The sequence below is a fragment of the Pteropus vampyrus genome, unplaced genomic scaffold (genome assembly GCF_000151845.1).
Source record: "Pteropus vampyrus isolate Shadow unplaced genomic scaffold, Pvam_2.0 Scaffold65, whole genome shotgun sequence".
Lineage (NCBI taxonomy): Eukaryota > Metazoa > Chordata > Mammalia > Chiroptera > Pteropodidae > Pteropus > Pteropus vampyrus.
This window is the reverse complement of record NW_011888846.1, coordinates 2,862,252-2,868,251: the sequence shown is the minus strand read 5'-3', so window position 1 is coordinate 2,868,251 and position 6,000 is coordinate 2,862,252. Positions and strand designations below refer to the sequence as shown.

General features: G+C 46.7%; 1 protein-coding gene across 3 annotated transcripts in view; it reads left to right on the top strand.

Moving 5' to 3' along the window:
- Positions 1 to 805: 805 nt before the first annotated feature.
- FAM20B (FAM20B, glycosaminoglycan xylosylkinase) overlaps positions 806 to 6,000 on the top strand; it is a 29,962-nt gene continuing 24,767 nt past the window's right edge. For 2 of the 3 annotated variants that reach the window (XM_011361233.2, XM_011361234.2), the window contains exon 1: positions 826 to 942. The gene's annotated coding sequence lies outside the window, so the exon portion shown is untranslated. Of the gene's footprint in view, positions 943 to 6,000 lie in introns of all 3 variants that reach the window. The other variant, XM_011361232.2, reaches the window with a different exon arrangement.

Genomic DNA, 6,000 nt, shown 5'->3' with positions numbered 1-6,000 from the left:
CAACTCCATCTTTCCCTGTCACACGTCTTAACCGATGGAGCAGTGTGCATTATAATATTTCAGGGACAGGTACGCTAAGTCTTAGTATAGGGTGAATAAATGAATGGAGGTATTATACAGCGGATGTTCTGTATGGAGTCAAGGGAAAGGAAACAACCATTTATAGGGAGTCAACTGAGTGTCTGGCCTTGGAGACCCAGACACGACTGCCCTGTCCTCATGGGGCTTACAGTCCATTGCAAGAGACAGACGTTAAACAAGTAATATTACAGTAAGCTGGTCACGGTTTTGTTACATGCAACTAAATGTAGCAGGGGGCTTTACTGTGGTCCGAAGGAAGAGCGTTTTGGTCTCACTGTAGGAAGGCTGGGCTCTTCTGGGCAAGGGAATTCATTTAAACAGGCAGAAGCAGAAGTCGAGGCAAATTAAAGGGCAAAAGGAAGAGGGAAATTGCATCTCACAAACAGAACTTGATATGAGGAACCTCAGCTCTCCAGTCCTGCTGCCTGTCTCGCCTACCTGCTTAGGGAAACCCGGAAAGAAAAAACGAAAGCCACAGAGAACTGAGGTCAATCTCGGCGTGCGGAGCGGAGCGGCGCGCGGGGGGTTAAGCGGGGCGGGCCGGAGCGGAGCCGGCAGGCCCGCCCACTGGGGGGCGGGGCCTCGCCGAAGGAGCCCTCGGATTGGTCGCGGGGAAGGCGTTACGCCAGGACGATACCAACAGTCGCGGGCCGCGGAGGCTTTTTGTGGGTGTGGGACGGCCGGCCCTGCGCGGGGAGAGGCGGCCGCGGAATGGCCGGGCGGGGGGTGGGCGGGAGCCGCAGCGGCGGCGGCCGAGGGCGGTGAGCGCGGCGTGGAGCGGCCCCTCCCCGGAGGCGGCGGGGGCGGCCGGGCCGCACCGCACCGCGCGGGCGGCCATGGAGCGAGCCTAGTGCCCGGCAGGTGAGCGGCGTGGGGGGCGGAGGAGGGCGCGCGACCCCCGCCCCCGGCGCGGCGGGCGGGCTGGGAAGTGCGGGCGGTGCGCGGCGCCTCCCCGAGGGGCCGGGCGCCCGTGCCCCGAGCCGTCCCGAGCGGCCGCGGGCGGGTCCCGGACGGAGAGCGCCCGAGCTGCGCGCGCCTCCTCGCTGCCTCCTGCGGGAGGTCGCGGTGAATGGACGCGGCCTCCGCGGGCGCCCGCCTGACGCGGGGGGCCTAACCTGGGACGTCGCGGGTCGTTTGGGGCCCTTCCAGTGCCCGACTCGGACGCAGTACCGAAACGACTGGCCCCGATACCGCCCTCGCCTCCCTCCGGCCGCCCGCTGCGGCGGCCCGGGGAGGGTCACGCGCCCGCGGGCCCGCCGCGTGGCCGGGAGGCACGAGTGACCTGCAGGCCCCAGGCAGGAGGCGGGATACCAGTGCCCAGGGGTCCGCGGTCTCGGGGTCGTGCAGCCAGCGCCCGCAATTGGGCGCGATTTAAGGAAATGATACGGTGGTCTGAAGTGGGCTGCGCTTCGGGTTCCATTTCCGGGTGTGATGGCCCTGCGATTAGGAAAACCGAAACGTTGCCATTAGTGACGAATGTGAGCAGTTGTCAAGCTGCGTCCTTGATTGCGGGATCTGATAAGTTTCATTCTAATCAGGTTTTGTTACCTGCAGATCTCCTCGTAGGAACCGAAGGGGTAGAAGGAAGTTGGAGGGAAAGTGGGGGGAGGGAAAGAAGAAGGGCATCATTGGTCGTTATGGAACTGTTAGTCCTTTAAATGGCCATACCGTCATTTGGATGGCTGAGGAGTTTGTAATTTGGGAAAATGAAAGATGCTTGATACCGCTGCTTGAGTCTAGGGCCAGGTATCAGTATCCTCTCCACCCAGCCAGTTTCTCTCTGGAAGTTTGATTTCTCACCTTCAAAAGAAGGAATAGGAATGTGGGATCTTCCAGCTTTTAACTTGTAGGACTTTATAAGTATGTAATCTAGTCATTAAGATCGCTGTTTACTAATTGTTCTTGTTCTCCTTGTATTATAAATGAATGTATAACTTTCAGTGGGATTGATTTTTTCTAATTGGGTTCAAGACCAGTGTGCTAATGTATTACAGACATTCCTTCAGTTTATGCAGGACCTTTGAGCTAAGTCTTAGAGCACTTCCACATGTGTTATTTATCATCAAGACATGTCTTTAAGAAACTGAGGTACAGGTGGTAAAGATGACAAATTATTTGTCTAGACTCAGGCAGTCTAAGGTAGATTTAAAATTAAACTGTGTTAAATTAATAACTTCAGAAATTTGTGAAGATGTTATACTTTGGTCCCTAGAACCATGCAAGGAATCAACCAGCAGGCAGGCCTTCCACATTTGCAAGTGTTTATCAAAGAATGAAAAAGCACAAGTGAGTAATTCAGACTCTCAGCCTCACAGTAAAGTGCAGTGATAGAAAGGGATAGAGGTAAAAGCTGATCAAGAAATCGTGGAGTTCACAGCTTTCCTTCAATGTGGCGGGTGAAAATGTGACATTGATTTGTTCTGTTTTTCTGGAACCAGGAGGAAGATAGCTACGATTTGAAAACACATGCCCTGCTTTCCTTTCTGGGTACTTTGAATTAGGGAACAAACAAACAAATCACTGTTTACTGTTTCTATCACCTAATCCTTTATATCATAGAATTATTTAATGTTGAATTGATAATTCTTGACCGTTATTGTGTGCTCTTGGTTTTCATTTTTAGACTAACTCTTTCACACAACCTTAAAGCTTCTGCTTTTTATCTTTTCTGAATTTTGAGTCTCTAAATGAAATTTTCTTTCCTTTATTTGCAGGTCAGCTTCAGCTTCCTACACTTTGTGTGACCATCATTTCAATGGTGTAAACCCTGAAGCCAGATACTTCAGCTCTTGAATTGATAACTTTTTAAAAGAGTAACACAGTGGTTGTCTTTTGGTGATTGCTACAATCACATCATAGAAACGGGAGGCTCCTCCTGTATTCCGCGGCTTATTCTGCAGCCATGGTTGCAAACAATTAAAAGGAATTGGTCTTTTGAGCCGACGTCAGGTCACTCTGGGACTAAGTGTCAGGTGGTTTTGTGGATGGGTTGGGAGCATAGTTGCAGTGAGGCACTACAGTTTGTTGTAATAGTGATGATTAAGGTACTCTTCTCTCTGCACCTAACAGTGCATAGCACATAGATGTGCAGAAAATATTTGGTTGAATAAATTAATGAAAACAATATGAGGGTAGGGGAAATATTCTAATGCACATATTAAATTGTTTCGTTTCTCCTTTTGTGTAAAAAAAAAAAGCTAAGAAAATGTATTTCAGATTCTTGTTGAAAATATACTGTTGAGGTGGTATCTGTAAAGGGCGTTAACTTGTTGGAGCTGCCTTGAGATTTGAGTGTGTGATTGTATGGTGTTCTAGCCACCTGCAGCCTGAGAGCAGCCCGTGGTGCTGTCAGGTGCAGCTTTACAGACTTGCTCCTGAAGCCTTCTCTGCCTAGGCTAAGTGAGCAGTTGATTGATGTAGTATTTTTGCATTAATAGAAGAACTATAGCTTTTGGTAATGGCCACGCCAATATCATTGACCCCATCTGCTTTCTAGTCCTTATGTTGGGCGTGGAAGAGGAGGGTTATCCCTCCCTGAACTGCTTTAGCAGCCCCTCATTCCACCTCTATGTTTCTCTCTCTCCCTTCCTTGAACTGTCTCTGTAACCCCCACGAACTAATTAATTTATTAGTACAGACCTGGGGTACAGAACAGAAGACTTTACTTTGCAACTGAAACTAGCTTCTGATCAACTTATGATGTCAACATGACTGGTAGGGCCATCTAGGGGAGAATATAATGCAAAGATGTAACTTATGGTTTTGTCTTCCTTATCCAAAAGCAAAGGAGGAAAGGCCTGGCTCTGGACCTGATGGGCCTTGAGGGTGCATCTGTCATCTCAAAAGCTATAGTTCTTCTATTAATGCAAAAATACTATCAATCAACTGCTTAGTTAGCCTAGGCAGAGAAGGCTTCAGGAGCAAGTCTGTGAAGCTTCACCTGACAGCACCACGGGCTGCTCCCAGGCTGCAGGTGGCTAGAACACCATACAATCACACACTCAAATCTCAAGGCAGCTCCAACAAGTTAATGCCCTTTACAGATACCCACCTCAACAGTATATTTTCAACAAGAATCTGAAGTATGAGTTAAGGGATGGAGGCTGATGTAGAAAAGAGATATTAAGCTTCGTGTGTATTCGGGGGTCTGTGCTTTCTGGCAAGGTAACAGCCTCATGGAGGGGAGGATGTTAACTTGGGTACATTATAAAAGGTCAAGGAATGTGTGGCAGAACCAGGTACAGGTGAAGCAGTGAAGTCTGTGGTTCTGTGCTTTTAAATGCTGACTTTCTGCTTTATTTGTATAGCAGTGGCTCAGTTATTTACTATTGTTAGGGAATAAGGTATTATGTACTTATTTTATCTCTACTTTTTTGTGGAAAACATTGTTACATCGTATTATATACTTTGCTTTTTAAAAAATATAGTTTAACCTCTATTGACTCAAGGTCATTACTAGCATCCATTCTGACAGTAATCAAGCTGGGCTTTGAGGCAGTTGAAATATGTAGGTTGTCTGTCCCCCTCTGCGTTTTGAATTCTTGACTCTTCTTTCAATAGTCAATCTGTCTCTTCTTTCAGAGGTGGAAAAACTGTACTTTTGCTGCTGTTAGCGTCCCTGCTGCCCTCTTTAATTTGCAGCTTCTGGTCTGTGGAGTAGTAACCCAGATAACTCTGCTTCCTGAATTTGAATGTGAAACAGCTAAAGAGGCTTAGTGAGGGTCTGCAGCCTCTTCTCTGGCAATGAACGAACTCTGTAACCGCTGTTTTGGCTGCCCGAAGACCTTTTGTTTAGTTCTTGTTTCTTATCCTTCGTTTAGATAGTAAACTTGCACTCTGTATAAGTCTTTATGTTCCTGTAGTCCTTTCTGTAGAAAAAAGAAAATGATATGACCTGCTAGTGTCAGTTCTCGTTTCAGAAAGCATCATCGATGACACTTGAAGCTCTGGTTCCACCCTGCCTTATATCACTCTTGGGCAGTGTCTTGAACCATCTCCAGTCTTCTCATTAGCATTTCCAGGTTATCTTTATTCCCAGTCCCAGCCAGTGCCGGGAACCAGGTTGACAGTCTCATTGCCTTGAAAACTGGAAGCAGCGTATATAGAATGCAACAATTTCAAATTTAGTGTATAAAATTGGTATACGTAATTGATATTTCTGCATTTTTTACTGTACTGCTTATCTGAATTCATTATAGGACTTAGTTTCCCTATATCTGTAATAAGAGGCCATCTATAAACCAAAAGGTAAAGAAATTCCTATAAGCCAAAGGTCTCTCCCCCATGTTCTTACTCCTTTTATTCAGCAAGCATTTCTCAAGTACCTCACATGTGCTCTGCATTGTGCTAGCTTACTCGGAAGCACGGAGTAAAACTCACTCCTGTGCTGGAGGAACCCACAATATAGTAGAGGAGACAGGCATACCAAAAAGTGTGTGTATGTGTGTGTATTAACAAAGGGATCACGCTTGGAGCCACTCAGCCATAATTCAGCACAGACCTGCTTGAGGTGATCTGTGGCCTGTCAGCTTGACACGCCTAGAACATAAGATTAAAAAATGTGAACTGTTATTGTTGCACAAAGGTTATATGCCTTTCCAAGAACTGTAGTGAACTGAACAGTGATGATGGAAATCTGAAGGAAAATGTTACATTATTCGAACTGAACAGTGATGATGGAAATCTGAAGGAAAATGTTACATTATTCGAAACTTGATATCTTTATGCTATATTCTGGGAATAACAGTCTATAATAAAGCCGGAGTGGTTATATACTGACATAGAGCAGTGAAATACCTGGAGCTCAGGCAGGTTCGTTATTCCTGGCCCATTTGAAACAATGCAAATTCTTAGACATTTTCAGAGTTTCTAGATCAGTGATCACTTTTTTTTTTTTTAGAACAAATTACAGTATAAGCT